The sequence below is a fragment of the Bombus huntii genome, chromosome 5, assembly GCF_024542735.1.
Source record: "Bombus huntii isolate Logan2020A chromosome 5, iyBomHunt1.1, whole genome shotgun sequence".
NCBI lineage: Eukaryota > Metazoa > Arthropoda > Insecta > Hymenoptera > Apidae > Bombus > Bombus huntii.
In genome coordinates, this window is record NC_066242.1 from 16,245,810 (window position 1) to 16,266,127 (window position 20,318).

The 20,318-nt window shown below is 36.6% G+C and overlaps 1 protein-coding gene across 2 annotated transcripts in view; it reads left to right on the plus strand.

Moving 5' to 3' along the window:
- The window catches only part of LOC126866077 (connectin-like), a 349,072-nt gene that overhangs the window by 45,693 nt on the left and 283,061 nt on the right, over nt 1-20,318 (plus strand). For both annotated transcript variants that reach the window (XM_050619178.1, XM_050619177.1), the window contains exon 2: nt 817-880. The gene's annotated coding sequence lies outside the window, so the exon portion shown is untranslated. The remainder of the gene's footprint in view (nt 1-816; nt 881-20,318) is intronic.

The following is a 20,318-nucleotide window of genomic DNA, read 5'->3' on the forward strand; positions in this document are numbered from 1 at the left end:
ATACGTTATATTTATTTTCTAAGGACTGTAACGAACGAAGCAGATTTTTAAGAATTTATAAAGTAATTTGCTCCTTTTTTTTTTTTTTTGATGAAAAGCAATTATAGAGAGGATAAAGAAATTTTATACGAAATGTTGCGTTTAATATCACCATGGAAGTAGGTACTTTGGTCTGGATAGTACCGAAATACGGTATATTATCAGGATCAGTCGAAGGTACTAAACAGACTTGGTAATTTACATTTCCCAACGACTTTTTAGAGTCGTTCTTGCTGAAGATTTTATTGCAGGTTACGTGCTGTCTCTATTCGTTTTAACTCCTTTAATTTACATTATAAATGAAGAAGCGAATCTCCCTTTTTCTGTAGTATTTTTTTATCAAAACGTAAATTTAAAATATCGACATAAAGTTAAACGTATGAAAGCCGGGTAACGAGAGATCGTAGAATAAGTGATACGCGATGAAAATGGTAACAAAAATGGTAACACAGCAGAAATTGCTTGAATTTTACATAGAAGAATCACGCAATCCCTTCGCACGACGTTGAAATCAGCAATATTGCATAAAATTCCCATGATTTCGAGACGTATAACGATATCTCTTGTAATCGTGTCGCATGAACTTTTTCTCAGATAATAATCTAGAAAACTCGACTATTTTTCCACCTCCGTGTCGTTCGATAATTAGTCGGCGCGAAAGTTCGATCTTGATGCGAAAGGAAAACGGAAGTCTTTCAACTTTATCCATAAATTATCGGAATGAAACACTTCATTTTGATTTATTTCTAATTTCTTCTTCTTCTTTTTTTTTTACAGAAGATCGAGCGAGTCCACGCAAAGGCAGAAAGGATCGGTGATCATTGGAGTCGACGAATATTCGGTGAGTCGAATGAAATCGACGATATTGTATACTCGACTATTCGCGTTGGTTTTTTAATTGGTTTCTTCTTTTAATTGGTTAATTGGATATTAATTCAATTTGTTCAATGTTTAAGGGATATTCATTGCTTTTGCATGTTCCATACTTTTTCTATACATTTCTCTCACTGAAGTGTTTCACTACAAGTAACAAAAATTCGTCATATATCTAAGATACAATCGTTTATTATAAATGTTCGTCTCTTGATAACAATTAATTACAAGAGAAACTAAAATTCGTTCTATATTTAAGACAGAAACAATCGCTACAAGTATCCGTACTATTCTTTGACAATTTCCCTCAAAACTTCCGTAGACTGAAATCACTAAACGACTGGAACAGAGCTTCGTACTTTCCTAACTCGCATCGATTTCTGCATCGTTTTCCTTAAGAACGTTCGAAATTATTTCTCTCCTATTTCAATTCTATTTCCCAGTGTTGCAGCTCTTTATCCTTTCCTTATAAGCCCGCGAAGAATCTACCGCCTACTAAAGCTAAACGCCTCGATTTCCCGGCAATATTCGCGATAATAGTCGCGACAACTAGCCATTGCGAGAAGCATTCGCAGCATGGAGTCTCATTCATCCTGCGTTTCAATAACCATCGAACCCATTAACGAGCCGACACCAGCCGGTGTCTCTGGCCGTTTTAAACAGCAAATTCATCTGGACGATACGGTTCGTTTCGATTGCCCGTCGAACGAAGAAGCCCATAACTTCGCCGCTCGTTTTCCTATCGCGAGCGCTCGATGACGATTTTACGAATGGGAGGGCGAGGAGTGTTGCACGCAGCGACGAAATTGCTCGATTCTCCTTCTGTCGTTATTGTTTCACATCGGTGAGAAAAGCGATCGGAGGAAAAAAAAAGGAAGGAACGAGCCACGAAACATCTGGCGTCGCGAGGAAATCAAATTTCCAGAGCCTTTGCCTGACTTCTGTGCTAATTTCTCCTTTCGTAACTCGATAAAATCACCACGATGAAAGATCCTAACCCCGGTTATGGACTCAGCGTGATTTTTTTCTCTGTCGGAAGTTCGATCGTTGATGTCAAAGGTGTTTTAGCTGTTACGATGATTGACAGATACGTGGGGGTTAGTTCGGGGATGAAACGGTTTGTTGAATAGTAAATTTGGTCGCGATGGTTGGGGGCAAGTAGGGTGGCTTTGATACTTTTGCTTTGTATGTAATTTGATCTATTTTAATGGGATACGTACTTTGTGTATGATTTATTGTTATTATCGTTATTATTCGTTTATGTTCCAAAACAAAATTAGAGACAATCTCGCTCTGCATGGTTTGCTACAGTTAGTTGTACGATGGTCGAACAAAAAGGTTTGTAATAATAAAGGTAAGGATGATGGTTAAATTAACAGTAAAAATTCATTTCGATCATGCGATTGTTCAGCTGTGCGCACCGATCAGGTGTCACTGTGCGGTCCATTCATCGAACGAAGCATCGAGTGAAGCCAATATGATGTCAAAGTAACGTGTAAAATATATTAAAAATGCTCGGTTTTACATAGCTTTGATTTTCGAACCGCTAGATTCTGCAACTTCAATCTTGCATTTTCAGATGTTACGTATCGAAAACTACAGAATTGCTGATACAAAAGTAAATCATTTTCGTAAAGTAATTCGATATAAATGTAAATAATAATAATAATAATTACATTTAAGTATAACAGTTTAATTTAACTGTAATAATAATAATTTATTAAAGGTAATAATTATTTACAAGCATATTACCGAATCGCATTTAAACAACTTGTTCACCATCGTTTGTTTTTGATTATTATCGATACCGCGACTATTTGATTAAAGTACAGATTTAAAATAATTCAAAGCAAGTGGTCGTGCAATTCCACTTATTAACAAACGTTTAATTAATCAGAACAAACGAATATATCAAGATAAATTGAAATTATAAATTGTTTATAAATAAAAAGTTCACATTAAAGTACACATACATTTTTCATTCTCTCAATTGTTTCAAGGAATGGACATATCCCACTTTCAAAATAAACGGCCCGTTTAATAAATCGATCTTCACTCGTTCACGTACACAAAATAATATGTTCGACAGCCTCTTAACTTAAATTTTCAAATAAACGCTTCAACTAAAACGCTCTCGCTCATCCTTCTCATTCGTATTCTTTCCCTCTTTCAACAAAATCGAACAAACGCTCTCTCGCCTATTCTTTCACCTGAAAACCATGTCGCAAATACGATTTATCGACTCGTATCGAAATCGAACGCTATCTGAAGCTCACCGGTTACACTTTCTGAAAAAAAACTACGCGGCTTCCTCTATCCGTCGTTGATTGGAAATGTTTGTCTCGTGATCGAACGGTCGTCGAGTTGAAAGGCTCTCGGCTGCTTAAAAATGTTTGCCGTGGAAATATTCGAATCGATCGTTCCGCTATGAAGTTTTAGAGGGAATTGTCCATCGAAAAGAAAACACGAAACGTGTGAGCAGAGCAGGAACGATCGCGAGATTACCAAGATCGAAAAATGATTATGTTTGAGAATATTTCTCGCGCGGAATTCCAGCCGACCGCGTTCTCTGCTCGCGAGGCTTTCTTGACTTCTGCAGTCCTTTCTCGGGAGCTGAAACGTGGTTGTGATCGAACGACACGTCTTCGTGGCTCGCAATTACGCGCAGCTACGCCAAGTTTTTCGGATATTGGAAGCTCGTTTTCGATAAAACAAACGGTTAATCTGTCGCCGGCGTCTTTGCATGGGTGACGCGTGAATTTTCGAGCCGGGAAATTTTTTCCAAGCTTTATAGTTTACTATTTCAATTTATTATTTTTACGAGTATAATTCTTTATAACATTTACGACTTGAGAATTATAAAAAGAAAGAAGGAAAATCGTGGGAGAAAATTGAAGTAAAAGGAGAGGATGTTATAGAATAAATTTTTGTTTCAGAATGTTTCGTAAATTTAATCAATCTTCGAATAACTTTGATTCTCTTCGTTACAATCGAAGAAAAATTTAATTACGAAGGCATAATTAATATTAAAATCTAATTGTGAAAGATTATTGGCTTAAACGTATTAAAGAGGTAAAGAAAAATCGTGACGATATGACTATACACGTAACGGATTTATATGTTGGGGCGGCTTGTGACAGGAAGATGTAGTATCATTTTCTACAAATTGATTTTACATTTGTGAATGAAAAGCTTCAGGCATCCGTTTGTTTCTATTTTTTCTGCTTTTCTATATTTTTTTCTCTGGTTTTGAAATATTGCTACACGTGACAGGTTTTTCATCTCTTGTTATCATCTGACCCAAAAATGTTGCGCGAAGTTGTCAGCCGGACAATAAATTGCGGACTGAAGTTTCACACAGCCCAGTTTTGTTCCGATAATTCATGTTATGTCGGCGGGTTCGCGGCTTTTACTACCTTCCCGAACATTCCCAATTGTCCTCGCAATTTTCTCTTCAATTTACATATGGCTAATTTCGTGGATCACTTTAAATCAGTGTCTCGAGAATAAGGATACATTTATTTACTTTTCTACAATTTCAAGAAATTCAAGATATGAAAGTTTTTAAATTTATTTTTCTAAATCTACAACACATATAAACAAAATATATTAAATTTAAAAAATATTATTTGTTGGTACTTTCGTACGATCATAAAAATTTGATACTACGAATACGTAACGTAGATCTTGATAAAGAAAAACTGCCGTATCGAAAAATAAGGGCATGTGCAAATGCTTTTTGCAGTCAATATACATTTCTATTTTGTAGAGAATTCTGAAGTATCTTCTATATGAGCGTGATTTCATCGATTGACATTTCGGTTTCCTGGCCAACTTGGCACGCTACCTTTCAGCCAGTTTATTCTTCACCATCGGCCATCCAGATAACGAAAATAGCTTCCTTTACATATTGACATCAGCATTATCTAGAAGTTTAAATTCACAAATAATCAAATTTTCCAACAGTCAAGAGGATAACTAGCGTTGAACAGAAATTTAAAAACCCTTTACTCGCTACTTGTCTTCTAAACAATCAATTACGTTAGCAGAAACTGCTAACACTCATATACTTTCGTTATGAGCATACACACGCGCACACACACAAGTCGAAAAATTGCAGTTCCATGCAAAAACACGCCGGTTCCCAGTACTCTTTGCCAAGCTGCAGCAAAACTTTCGATTGCTTCCGGCTTCAAGAGCGACATTTTTCGACTCGTTTCCGGAAACAAGTCCCTGAACTTCCGCTAACACTGTTCCGTGAACATTGTTTCCCTAAAAATTAAGCAAATCGACACGATTTATCATCACAAACCAATTTTGTATTATATTCGTTGCTTATGGTTAGAGCGAGAACGTTTATACGCATATAAGTTGTCCGAAAAGTGTCTTTCTTTTACAGACACGTCTTTTACAACGACGCATCTTTATACGAACGTGAAACCTAATTTGTCGAACGTTGTCATCTTTATTCTGATAGAACAAAATGAATCACACGTAATTCGATAAAACAATATAAAACGGAAAAATGTTGTGCGTCCATTATTTCCTTATTAAACGAAAGAAACTTTCCGGACGACCTAATAGAAAATTAAAAGATACGGATAATGCATAGGAATATAGAAGACATCTAGTCCATTGAATTTATTATGATATTTAATGAGTGAAACAAATGTTTGCGTAATTGTAAAGACGTAAATTTGCATAAGCACTTTCGCAGCTTACTTACGAACATCTCAATTTTCGTCTGTGGAATCACGTTATTCCATCGAAATCTTTACGGTAATCTTTCGTGTTCCAAACTATATCTCTTTTATGGTTATCTTCGTTCTAGATATTCCAAGACTTTTAGTATAAATATTGTTGAAAATGACAACGTGAGTTCGTGCTCGCCATCCATATGCAGATGCGTTAGTTATAAAAAATAGTAACTAGAGGATGATCCTAATTACAATCGATAGATTTAATCGATAGGCTTAAGATGCCTTTTTGTTTTTATCCCTAGCTTTTTTTGTAAGCACGTGCAATAAAGGTTTTTTTTGGCTCAGAACGCTGTGATAGATTTATCCATTCAATAAAACAATAACTATTCAGATCCTATCTCTGAGTATAGAAATAACAACAAATATCTTTTACGATTGTCAGAGCATAAATGAAAATGGCCCGGAAACAATTATTTTCAATATCGAGATCGAGATTCTAAGCATATATATTCAGCGTTTTAGTGAAAACGAGAGTTTAAAATATCGCGAGAACACACAGGTTGAAATAACTTGACCGTTTCATTTCAGATTTTTCAATGCGGCTATAACTACCGTTTATTATTTCTGGTGAGTTTGTCAGGCAAGTTAGGTAATCGATTTAGAAACTCGCGTGTGGTCGGTCGTAGCTTCTCTGAAAGACAAGAGGTTACTGTAAGCCGCATTTCCATATTCATACCGCGGTGTTTCGAAATTTCGGCCAGTTGATCGTGTTTTACCTGTGCAGCTGGAATTTCATCGGTTGTAAATCAGGCAAAGAAATGGGGGCAACGGGTGAACGCGATAGCATGGATTCCGCGGCTTTACGTTAATGAATTATTAGGGCTGTCGGAAAGTTCCGTCGTTTTTCGTGCCGCTGGCCAGAGATAATAAAATGCGTCTGGCTTAATCTCGTCGGCCGATAGAACTTGCTTCTGCTTGTTTTAAACTATAATCCTTCATGTTCCCAGTGATTTTGCGAAATTCTTTTCGCCTGGTCATGCAGAACCGGGAATTTCATTTTCAGCGAGTTTCGTCAAATTAACCCTGTTGTTATCGTTCTTAAAATTTCATTTTCCAGTTAGATTCGAAATCATTAGTTTAGCAAATTCATAGATAGTCAATTTCCAGAGAGCAAAATTAAATTTGCCCATGTCGAGGATAAATCTCGTTGCCTCTTTCATCAAAATGTTTCAACAGTTTTCCCAACCGAACCCCTTGCTTTTTTGTTTCCATCGCGTCAATTCGGCGAGAATCCATAACCGTAAAAGCGGCGATATTAGTTCGCGCTTGGTGTCGAAAACACAGGCGAACCACTCGTACTTGGCTGAATTTCAATCCTTTAAACCTTAGATTCCCTCATTTATAAATGTCTAGACCAGATCGTGTACCAAATTCCAGCGTGACACGATTTGCCATATGTTGAGAATCCTCGAACATATTCGACACCAATCTAAATGGCATTCCTTAGGAGAATTCCACTTCGACCACGAAGCATAATTCCCAAAATTATCGATCCCAGATATGTCGCCGATATTTTCCGCGATATTTCGTCAGATGCTGATGAACATATTCGAACGAGATTACGCTACCCGCCAAAAATTCGAAATCATTTCACAGCTCTAGAATGTTTATGTTGAATTTTTCGCTAGTTTTCGTGGATACTAAGCCTTCGAGGCTGTCTTACTTTATATTATCATATTCATTTCAACATCATCACTGTCGTTTCTAATCACTGCAAATATTAATTTTCCGGCTCTTTAAAGGATAGAAATGACAATAGAAGCTTCTTTTACGTTTTCTAGACTTTTCTCTAAATTACTGGATGCCACGGAACACGTAACGATCGCAAAATTTTTATCATAGTCGATGCTGTTTCTCAATTCTGTTTGCCCCATCGGCACCGTATTACAAGCCAAACCAAAGCTATAAAACGTAACACAAAATACCGGAACGCGCAACGAGGGCAACGCATTATCGATAGGAACCATAAAAGATGGGTTTATCGGTGTCTGAAAATTGACATAAAATCGGCACTAGATTCTACCGATGCTCCAATTTCTCCAGTAGCTCGTTATGGTGACTGGAAAAATATAATAACGGCTCAGTAACGATAGGTTAATACGCTAATGGTCGACGAAAACACTTGAACGTATCGTCGGCAACGTTGCGAAGAGGATAAAAGCCATCGAAAACGAGCTTTACGAGACCGAACACTTTGCAGCCTCGCCTAAACATCCCTGAACCGTGTTGCAATTCAAATAACTAAGCGTTGGGGGTGATTCAACGATGCTGGTATGAGATGGTATTCGCTCTACTCGCATACTTTACGTTGAGTATCGCGAGCGAGTGATAAAGTCGCTTGATGCACGTCGTTTATGCATCGTTAAGGTAATTTTTAGCGATCTCCGGCCGTGCAACTTACTTAACGGAGTTATTCTTTGTCTACCGTTCGCGTGAAATCGTTGAGAGACTTTTGAGCAATTTTTAAGAGACTTCTCGCGCGCTGAATATCAGAGTTTTTGGAAGAACGGATATTATGGTGTTAACGGCTAAATGTCTCAGTGATTTATGGGAATAGCGTTTGACGAGCGTTCGAAGGGAACGGAATTGGAGAATAACGATAGAAATTTGTTTAGAAATTTATTACATCGAGAGAGGTTGCTTGACTACTTTATATAATTTTTTTTTAGATTCTATAGCGACGAATGATAATCTGTCGACACGAGATAAATCAGTTTTCTTATAAACCGCACTTGTTCGTCTTTGTAACAATATTTTCTTTATCAAGCCACGAAGAACCGAAGAAGAAACGAAAATGTACACGGGCATCGAATACGCGACGACGACGATAAAATTATAAAAAATTTCATTGCGATCTAAATTATTTAATTTTGCAGTGGCCTAGCTTCGAACGAGGAAAATAAAACTTCTTTCCAGGAGGTAAAATTCCATGTCAGAAGGTGGAATATTTTGGTCCTCGTGGACGTGGGGCAGTAATAGGTACTAAATTTTACCTCGTACTCGTGATTTATTCGGCCACATAGCAACAGAAAATTTTACCTCTCGATATAAAGAAATTCTAACATGGGCCGTTTCATGCTTGCGCGTGTCAAATTGCCATCGTAGTATTTAGATCGGAGAGAAATTCTTATCATTGCGTGACACATCTAGATAGATTACGAATTCTTGAATAACTAATTGCAAACAACGATCGAGTATTAACTCGATGAATGTTATTAATTTTAATTACAAATTCCCTCGTTTCCGCTAGATATTACACATTTATTGTAATCATACATGGTAATTTATATATCTCTGATATGATTCAAACGTAATAATTCATACATTTCATTATACATTATACATATCATACATTAAATGCACATTACCGATACTCCACAAGTCGAAAGTCTCCATGAAAAAATACCTTTACGAGAATTTCGTATTTATATTCTAATTTGTAAACATTAGACGTATCTAGTGTTATGTATACGCATTTTAATTGATAAAAATAATCCACACGTTTATGAATATAATCCCAATTCTGCGATAGTGTTTATCTACTCTAATGGATTTCAATTGTTTATAAAATATCTCAATTTCTAAGTTTATAGTTTTCCTATTGTTCGCTTATCAGAAGAATATTTATTATTGCGTTTTAATGGAAAATATCTGTATATTAAAGTATATATTTTTACCCATTTCCTTCGTAATAGGCTGGTTAGCCTGAAGCATGAATAAACGACTACACTGTATAGATTTTCAGTGGAACTAAAGCAGAATTCGTATTTTATTTTGGAACAAATATCCTCCCCTTCAAATTTAATATTTAACCGGCAGAGTCATTTATTTTCCCATTTCTCGAAAATTTGAACGAAATCATCTTTAATTTATCTATTACACTGGCTCGTACAACTTTTCGTTCTATATAAAAACAATTTACCAAACGAAATATTTATTTTTGATAGAAAAAATAATTTCATGCTTGATAACATCGATTGTTCTCGGTGTGAGAAATCATAAGTTTACGATTCGAAACGAACTATCCGTAACAATTTACCTTCAATATAAATATTACCATCAACATTAAATATTCTATAATAACATTAATTTTTCATTGTAAATCGACTATCCTTAAAATTACTTATTTTTCTTTCGATCTTTGATCACAGACCAGTCTATTCTCAGATAAGTTTGAATGATTATTTTATCACCACGGTTTGATAAGAACTTTTATGCCAAGAAGTTTCTTTGATAGTCGTATTATTTTTAAAACGCGTTTAACAAATAACCGTATCGTTACAACAAACAAGTATATCAATAATTATTATTGCAGAGTGTTCACAGTTTCGCACTTTCGATAATATGAAATCGCAGAGAGGCGTAGATTATTTATTAAATCGTTGTATTGTATGAAAATTAAAATACCAAATAAATCTGAGAGACTACGTCTGTGGCAAAGGCGAAACTATCGATTCTGCAATTAAAGATCAATTTTAACGTAACATCTGGATATTCTAGTTTGCTGAAACTGTCGCAAGAGTATTTGCATTTTTGATACCGCGCGCGTATATATTTTCACCGATCATTTCCACATGCCTCGTGAAATCGAGCCGCCCCGAGGTACCTGCAGGCTTTTCGAAGCCCCTTCATTCGCACGAGCACGAAAGACGAAAAGGGAGAACGTGTTCCAACCAGAGAATCCCAGGATTCTGCCCTCGGGCTGGAGGAATCGGTACTCGTCTCTGGAATGCCAAACGGAGGAATGAAACGGGATGCGTGGGTGGTGTGCGTGCTGTGAGCGCGGGAAAACGAGATTCTGATACTGGATAGCGTAAAGTTTTGCGATAGGGGGACAGATTTGTGTGTTTTCGATAGCTTTGCATGGCCTTTGTAAGAATCAAAGTCTCGGAAGAATCAATATTATCAAAGTATGTTGATTTTTTAAAATATACACAATTTATTTCTTATACTATACGTTAGAAAAATGCGCAAATTCTATGAACGTATATGTATTATTCTTTTTTTTTCAAAAAATACTCATCTACGACTATTAAATTGTTTTCTATAAAACGAATTCCGAGCAGACGCGTTAATTTCACAGTTCGTTTCAATTTTCCACAACTCGACCAGTCTCTAATTCCTTCCTCCGTTATTTTCCTGCACAGTGTACCATGATCTTCGATTTTTCTTCTTTTCACAATTCGGCTATATTCTCTAATTTCATCCATTTCCCCAAAACATACGTCAAACGATTTTCCAAAAATCGGGCCTCGAACAGACGCGTTGATCTTCCATTCGCTTCGATCTTTGCGTTATCCAATTTGACAAAAACTCAAACACCGTCTGTAATTTCCTCCTTTTTCTAGCAGGACGCACACCGAGGATCGGAAAAGCATTTTCCATGAAACATGCTCTGGCCAGACACGTGTTAACCGTCGACAATCGTATTTGTCTATCCTCTAAACGGAGATGGTGACGCAGGGGATGCCGGAAAGAGCGGAGGGTCGGCAGCGAAAAAAATCAATTTGTCCCGACGTGATATCCTTTGACGATCGCTTGGCCGAAATTTCGCGAGACAACCCCGTCAAGCCTCGCTACCAGATCCCACCCCCTTTCCTTCTTAATGGGTCGCGGCAAGAGGGTTCCGTTGCTTTCCGCCACGGGGTGAAGCTACCGACGACTAATGTCTTTGTCATGTTGACTGTCGACAAATCGCCCTTTGAACAGTCCTGAGCCCTGCAGCGTACCAGGGGTGCGTCACCCCCGCGTACCTTTCCCTAGTTGAGGCTTACGTCACTACGAGCTAACTAGTTTTTGGTCGCGATAAAAGAGGCGGAGAAAAGGACGTGGGGTGGAAATCAGGAAGCGGAGGGAATAAGAAGGGGAATGATAGCGGGATATCGAGCACATCCGCTGGGATTTTTGTGCTCCGACCGGAGGAAATCAGCGAAAGGTCGCAAGAGAGCGGAGAATAGGACAGCGCAGCTTTCTCTTTCTCGATGGGATGATGTTTAAAACCCGTGAAATGGCTCATCCACCGAGTATTCCTCGGCGATCCAGCACCACAGGACTATTTTGTGACTACGATTATTTCAGGCTGTCCCGGCACTGAAATGGGCTGACGATAACGTAGTCGATGAAGCACTTTGCCTCATTTGTGTATCATTCGTCTGAGGAAATTATGGTTCGTAGCCTCTGTGAAATAGCGACGTATCATAAATTGTTGTTTGTTGATTCTCGATTTCGTTGCAACAAGCTTGAGAATATCTGAATAATTTTTTAGCCAACTTTACATTTATCTTCATTTTGTGTAAATCGAAGAAAGAAATATTCGCATGTGTATTATAAAGAAGTACGTCGTTAAGTAGATAATTGTATACCGCAAATAAATATAGTTAAGTAAATGATCAAGGAATTTTATATAAATATAATCTAATATAATTTTTTTATAAATAATTACCCTAATACGAAACATTTAATCGGTCTAAATTAAAAAATATTCACATCCTCGCGGAGTAACGTAACACGAAGCATGTGCACGGGGTCGATAGTGGCCGAAAAACGGAGGCAAACTCGGGCTAGAAATCGCGGCTCGATAAGAATCTCGAGTGATTAACAGTTCTAAGTTGTCAGGAAGAGTAATCACTGCTGCTCGTATCGCCAGAGCAAAGCGAGATCGCACGGGTTCGAATGAAGATCACGAGACTCGGCGATGAACACGGCCATCTTCTCTCGTCTTTGTCATTTCGTTTCTGGCAATCGCGTTTCATCCAGCTTTTCAATGATACAAATGACGGTTTTATTCGAAACATTGACAACAACGGAAATTCTCATTGGGCGGGAGAAATTGTTGTTAGTAGCGCGAGTTTGTTTTCGCTTCTTCGGCTTCCACCGTCGTCATCACTTTCTAATTTTCTGCTTGTTGGCTCAGTTGCGAATAATTTTGACAAGGACGAGCGAAACTGTGACGTTGAAATAATAAACGATGCGATCGACGAAAGGTACTCGACACTGTAATTGACAAAATACATTCGAAAGTTTTAGCTGTGGTTAACTTATTCTCTGTTTTAAAGACGACAAGTTCTGAAAGTTTATAATGTTCATAGTAATGTTTATAATGTTTATAGTAAATAGCATAGGTGCAAAACTAAGGTAAATGGATTGTTTGCTGTGAGCAATCTTCGCGTCTGGCACATACGATGGTGATCTGATAAACAAATAGATACTACAAATAATTTAGCTCCTTAACCGTAATATTCTGACAATTGCGGTTTCAGCAAACGAGGATCGATGAAATTTATTAGGCAGCTTTGTTGATTTCATGAAATGCTACTTTAATGAAATGTGGCTTTGATAATGATAATTTGAAACTCGCTAGCAAGTAAAAGTTGAGACTCGTATTGCATTGGAGCGTGTAAATAGCGCGTATGTTGTTTGTGCTGCCTGCAGGGTGCTTTCCGAAACAAACTTGCGTTGCTTGTTTCGATGTTAACGAGAATGTTATGAAATCAAATAGCGATATAATGTATCATTCGCGTTATTTCATTTGTATTTCCTTTCAACTTCCTGCCTCTCGTCATAACGTTTCGGTTTCCCGGTAAATACGAAATGTTCATGGTAAATACTTTTTGGTTACTGTTTTATGTACGGCCGTCTAATTATTCTAACTATAAATATTCTACGGAGCGTTTATTACACATAGGTATAATTAGCTTTTAAACTAAACACTGTTAAAATTTTAAAACATTAATAAACTAATAATTCTGTCGTGATAATTTACTATTTTATTCATTAAATCACACTTTCTAGTTTGATATTAGATTATAACACGGATCTCTTATTCTCGTTTAATTGACAGAATTGAACACTATTCTGACATAAAATGTACCAGATAAAATGTACCAGACGTCTCTTATTTAATAACTACGTATCATATTCTGGAATATATTTATATACTAGCTACCTAGTACGTCAGATTCATGATTTACTCAATTTTAAATTAGTTTATCGAATGTAATTTTAACAATTTATCAATATTAGATTTATGCTGTTTATTTGGAAACGATATTTATTATGGAATAATCTAACGTTTAAGTATATGATACAAATTTGATTACGAGCCATCGAATCGATATATTTTACATTGTTAATAATTCTTCGATCACGATTAACACGAATCAACGATATTCGAACGAAATAAACTATAATTCGAGTACACAGCTGTGGTAAGTACTCATCGATACGAACGCATGTTTTCGAGCTGCAGAAAAAATAGCTGCACCGTATTACGTGGATTGGTGTGGAGGGCAAAGCATCAGTTTTCATAATGTGATCGTAACTGTAACCGACAGGTTCGCTAGGAGCTCTACCTGTGGTCGATTTATTAGTAGCGGATAAGGTCAACGATTCTCGATGTTTGTTTCCCGTGAACCACGCGAGAAACTTTCTATATCATTGAGCATCGAAAAAGCTGGGAAACCAACTGAAAATATTGTAACTTTCGCGATGCTTCTAACAAATTATTTCATTCGTATCTCGATTATCTTATTTATTTCACTGTTTATTCGTTCTTCGTTAATTTCACGCGAGAAGCATGAAAATTAAATTTGTCGAATATTCTTTTAAAAATTAAAAAAAATTTCTGATCAGAGCGTACATATTTTTTCAGTGTATTCGATACAATAAAGGAAACCAAAGTCGATAGAAATAGGACAAATCTTTTTTTACTGCTCGCCTTGAAAATATTAGTCTTCTTAAATATATTTAAAAAATCAATCAAGCCTTTGTTTTATTAAATTAGATTCAATAAACACGCGATATTTCTCATTTACTGCAAAAACTTTCGTCATAAACTTTCTAACTATGTACGAATAATACATGTAATTTCATATTGTTTCTCTGTGTTACGATTTGTATTCTCCCAACACTAATAATAAAAGAGATACAAGTTATCGTTGAACAATATTTTACGAAATTAACGATTAGCGAATGCAATTGAAATATTTGATTATCGATCGTAATTAAAATACCACAATTAATCGGATCAATTGGATTAATTGCTAAAATTCTTCTTGTGAAATTAATGTTTGAATCGAACCTCAAATCTAGTGTTAATCAGCTTTAGCCATTAACGGTATTTAGATAGATATCGCGTATATATCTGTAATATAATTCGCAAATTTATGTATATTGAATAGCTGTTCGACAAATCATGATTAAAAACAATCGGTGATTCATGATCGATATTTCGTACATGTTTCTGTTTTGATAAAAACCGACGTTAATTCTGTCAAGCAATTTTAAATATTTTGAATAATCACGAAGGCAACAAATCTGAAATCTAATTTAACGTTAAACTCTGAAAAATCGGCAGAAGCGAACGTATCACGTTTATTTCCTCTGATTTTCAATTTATTAATTACCAGTTTTAATCAACGACCAACGATTAACCATCTGAAATTATCTTAATACCGATCAGCGACTAATTTAATCAGGCGATTAAATCAACCTTCTCGATGATTAATTCCTCTCAACCATAAGAATTAATCGATCAGAGATTTTTGTAAACTTTGAACGATCGATGTTCAACACCGATGCGTATGTTTAATATTTGATTAATGCAATAAATATTAGCAATAGCGTAGATTCGTTTCGTAAGATTTCCGGAAGCGTGGTGATCTGTTAGCTCGATCAATCTGTTTGCCGTTCGTGATATCACAAGGTGCATTGTGGCAACGTACGGAGTGATATCTAAATTAAAATCTAAAATAGTCCCGTGGCGAAATTTTCAGCTGGTTCGTTCGAGCTTTTCGCGATACGAGAAGAGAACGGGGGTTTGTCTCAACTTGGAAAGAAAACATTTGGCGCGATTAAGTGGTCGGAAATGCTTCTACTCTCGCGACCCTTGACGTTTGGTTTTGCTTTCCTCGTAGATTTAATTATCTTCCTCCTGGAATCAGGTACCCCAAGACCAACGCTATGGCGGTAACGTTTTAATTTGCTCGAGTAATTAATTTGATTTGTACTGTTCTAGAAACAATGAGTATTTTCAGTCGATTCTCCTCTTCATTTTTTTCTTTATACATTCGTTGTGAATATTGCTTTTATTTACTACGTAGGAAATAAATTAGTAATCGAGGTATACCAGCAATCACCATATTACTATAATGCAATAGCTTAACGAAAGGTTTGTAACAAATACGAGCCTTGTGAATATATTTCCAATACACGTATTTGATAATAGATCTGATATCTTAACGTTAAATAGGATCGTTAAATACGTTAAATAGAATATCAGGATCAAATCACCTATCAATAAAACGAATTGGAATAAGATCGGAATGGAATAAAACGAACGACTGCAACGATCTTTTTTTGCAACGATTCGGATGCTTCCAATTGCTTACTCATTTTCAAAGCTTGTAAAAATATTGCTTTATAAAACGAGAAATCAGATCTTATTCCAACGACTGTGCCCTACAGAATGACCAGTCAATTTGACTGGTACTGGTATCAGTAGCCATGATACAAAATTACTTTTATTCTAAATGAACGAAACAAAATTAAAGTTTATTATATTATTCCTCTAACTATCCCTGCAAAAGTCATTACATCATTGCGGAGAAAAAATATAATATGAAGTAAGAATTTTAAAATAAAATTGTTAAACCAGTCATTTCGACTGGTAGTTCCAGTGTCGACGAACGTCTAATGCTTCATAAAATCTATATCAACTTTTGGAATATCCCTGAAAACGCTATAATAAATAAATTCGATAGACGCTGTTTCGTCTAATTTTATTTATTGTTCTTCTATCCCTTTTAATTAAATGAATACCGTTTTCAGCAGCTACTAACCTTGGAAAGAGCGAAACTTCTATTGATCGTTGCCTCAGAAAATATCGAAAATCGAAATTACATGAAAGAGATTCGTTTGAATCATATTTTATATATTTACAATTAGGCGAATACAGTGCTCAGATACCTACGAATAGTATCGTAGGTTAAACTTTACGATATTATCGTTGCATTTCGAACGAAATATTACATGGAATGAGACGCGAAGCGCGTAAATGCAACGGAGCTCTTAGCATCTACTCACCGGCACGTTCTTTGTGACAGCAATTTACGCATTTTGTATATTGCGTCCACATTGTCGCATGTGCGGCCAGAGGGCCGTAAACCACTTCACCGGATCCACGAATGAGTGCATCACTCGCAGCATTGTGCAACGCGTTGACAATATTAGACACCTGGCCGAACATTAGTCCATCTTTCTCTATTATTCTAAAACAGACTACACCATGGATATTATGTTTGAAACTCCAATTTTCCTACATAATTAAAAATGACACAAATGTAGAAATGAGCTGGATAAAGTCGAAACTGCCCATTTCTGATTCTGCGTTCAGGCAAGAGACAAGCATTCATCTATACGTATACTTTACTAAAAAAATCATTCAAATTTCTAAACAACAAATGTATGATCGTAGACTAGTGATAATCCATCGTGAAATATTATAAATTGCTCGTTTCGACCATTCTGATAGATGCAGTGCTAAAGATATGATTAGTGGCCATTACGAGATCACTATCATGGATAACCTAATACTCTTGCACGCTACTGTATCTACATTTCTCTACATCAGGGATAGCACGATAAGAGACACCCATCTCCCGCTAATAAACTCGTCGCTCGTGCAAACGCTTACGATGAAAACCGCATAGCGCTCGGAATTACGAGCCGTAACGCTGAAAAGAGTGCCGTTCCCGCTCATTCAAGTTTCAAGCTGACGCAGTCCTATTTCCGCGCGGCTTTTCCGCGAGTATAGTCACCAGCCGATGCGTATCGACGCCCAGGCGCCGTTTACTCCTGCGCTATTTTCGTTTCTCGTGTGTAAAACAACCTTCCTCTGGTCGCCATCATTGTTCCTCCGGAGCTTTCAAAAATTCTGTATCGCGTGACGGTGAATTTCAGGTTGGTTGAAAAATCGTACGAAACCTCAAGTGAAGTATAACTTTGTATCGATATGATTCGTACGAGCGAATATTTTTTGCTTCTCCTGTGTATTAAGTTGCCCGAAAAGTTCCTTTCGTTTTATAAGGAAATTCTAGATGCACATTTTTTGTTTTGTATTATTTTATCGAATTACGTTTGATCCACTTTATTCTATTACTACACAATGGATTATACATAAATTCATGAAATAATATGAAATAAAAAATATTGGGTATCTATTATTTCATTTGTGAAACGAAAGAAACTTTTCGGACAACCTAACAGCTCTGTTCCATTTCTTGCTCTTTGCCGAACTGCGCGTACGAAGGTTTCTGAAGGTTCTAAACATTTGCAAAGGGCTCCTTGAAAAGGTCGTCCAGTGTTTTAAAGCGCGTAGGCGTAAATTCCTATTCGTAAAGGCCATTTACAGGTCATCGATATTCCATTCGTCGGTGTTTTAAGCCACGTGAAAAATTCACAAGCCACTTGTCCATCTATACTTGTCATTTCTCCTGTGTAACTAAACGCATTATGAAAAATGAATGGCTATTTAAATATATAGGGTGGTTGGTAACTGGTGGTACAAGCGGAAAGGGGGTGATTCTACGCGAAAAAAGAAGTCGAAAATATAGAATAAAAATTTTTCGTTTGAGGCTTTGTTTTCGAGAAAATCGACTTTGAATTTTCGTTCGGTACGCGCGCACTTTATCACGCCTCGTTATAACGAATCTCACTGCAACATTTTCAGCAATTTTTGTAAGAATAAACTTTTTGATTACTTCATATTATTTCATTATGTATTCCTAATTTTCCGTTACGGCAAAAACAAACTTAAACTGCGATAATATCCATCTAGACAACGATCTACAGTGAGATCCGCTATAACAAGACGCGATAAAGTGCACGCGTACCGAGCGAAAATTCAAAGTCGATTTTCTCGGAAACAAAGCCTCGAACGAAAAATTTTTATTCTATATTTTCGACTTCCTTTTTCGCGTAGAATCACCCCCTTTCCGCTTGTACCACCAGTTACCAACCACCCTGTATAAATATCCGGCTATGTTGAATTTCGAACGAGTACATTTTCAAGATGCAACGTGAATTTTTCGAACGCTACCTGAAATCTGAATTGATCTTTCCAATTTTCAAAGAGAGAGACAGAGAGAAAGAGAGAAATTCCTTTAAAGTCTACGATGTCTTCGAATAATTTAACGATGGAGGCTAATTGCTGTCTTAATTCTAAGCTACGTTATCCATGTCGTTCCCTTTAGTTAAAATATCCTACGTATCGTTTCAACACTGCAGATAATTTTGTTTCAGAAGAAGCTTTATTTCATTTTTTACTTATCGTTTCTGCGTTAACGTTAAGACATAAGATAATATCGAAGATTCTTCAAATGGAAGATCATTCGGGCCGTTAACTGGTCAGTGAAATTCTATAACAGTTCATTAAAAATGGTAATTTCGGTGTGTTCTTATCAGCGAGTATAAACAGAATAAAAGTAAGAGATCCTTGGGATCGGAGAAGTGTGAGAGAGCAAAAAATTGCAGAAAGAAAGGAGGTATCATGGGTCACAAAAGGGAACGGAAGACTCTAGGTTGAAAGAAAAGTTAGACCGAAGGAAGGAAGAGAGGCAGAGAAGAACGTCGTTCTACATTGTTTGGAAGGCCACTCAAGATATCTCGAAAACTAACTTCTTCTCTCAGGTCTTCGAGCTCGTTACGATCCAAGAATTTTTTCATTCAACCGAATTATAAATTTTACCAAAAGCACCCTTCTAAATTTCCCAAGATAACACTAAAATCGAGTATCTTTTGTTACTCGTTCGACACAAGAAAACTATTCCTCTCAAAAAGAGAAGAGTCCACAGAATATAGAAAATTATAAATTTCACAAGAAAATTCATTACGATTTTCCAGAATAAGAACACAACAGCCTCTCGTATAATTTTTGTTTACTTATCCAGTGCAAAAGACACCATAATTGAGAAACAAAAAGGAAAGAATCGGAACGATCAAAGAATCAATCGGTTTCAAAAGACTATGTATTAGGTTGTCCGGAAAGTGTCTTTCTTCCGTGAACGTGTTTTTTACAACAATTCACCTTCGTAGAAACGTGAAATCAAGTCTGTGAAATGTCACGGTGTTCGCCTCAACAGAACAAAATGGATCGTACGTAATTCGACAAAATAATATAAAACAAAAAACGTGCATCTATTATTTCCTCATAAAACGAAAGAAACTTTTCCGACAACCTAATATCTCGTAAAAGGAATGCATCTTAATTTTCCAATATAACAACACGAAAATCTCTCGATAATCCATTTTCATTACATAGCCATTGCAAAAAGGGACCGCGGAAAACGAAATAGAAGAGAAACGAACGTTCGAGACCCACGATCAAAATTCAATCGTGAATAATAAAAAGGCGAGGCAACTCGACCAGCGCGCAGGATAAACCCACTGTTTTAATGTCTAATGGACAGTTATGCTTTTATTACCTTTCTTTCCGTGTCGCGCCCACTCACGCACGATTCTGCTTGTCACACGCGATCACAGCGTATATCCAATCATTGTCGCGTTCTATCGAATTAATTAGTCGCCAGGTGAATGTCGATTCACAGTTATAATCTAATTTCTTTTTCCCTCTCTTCTCGATTAAATATT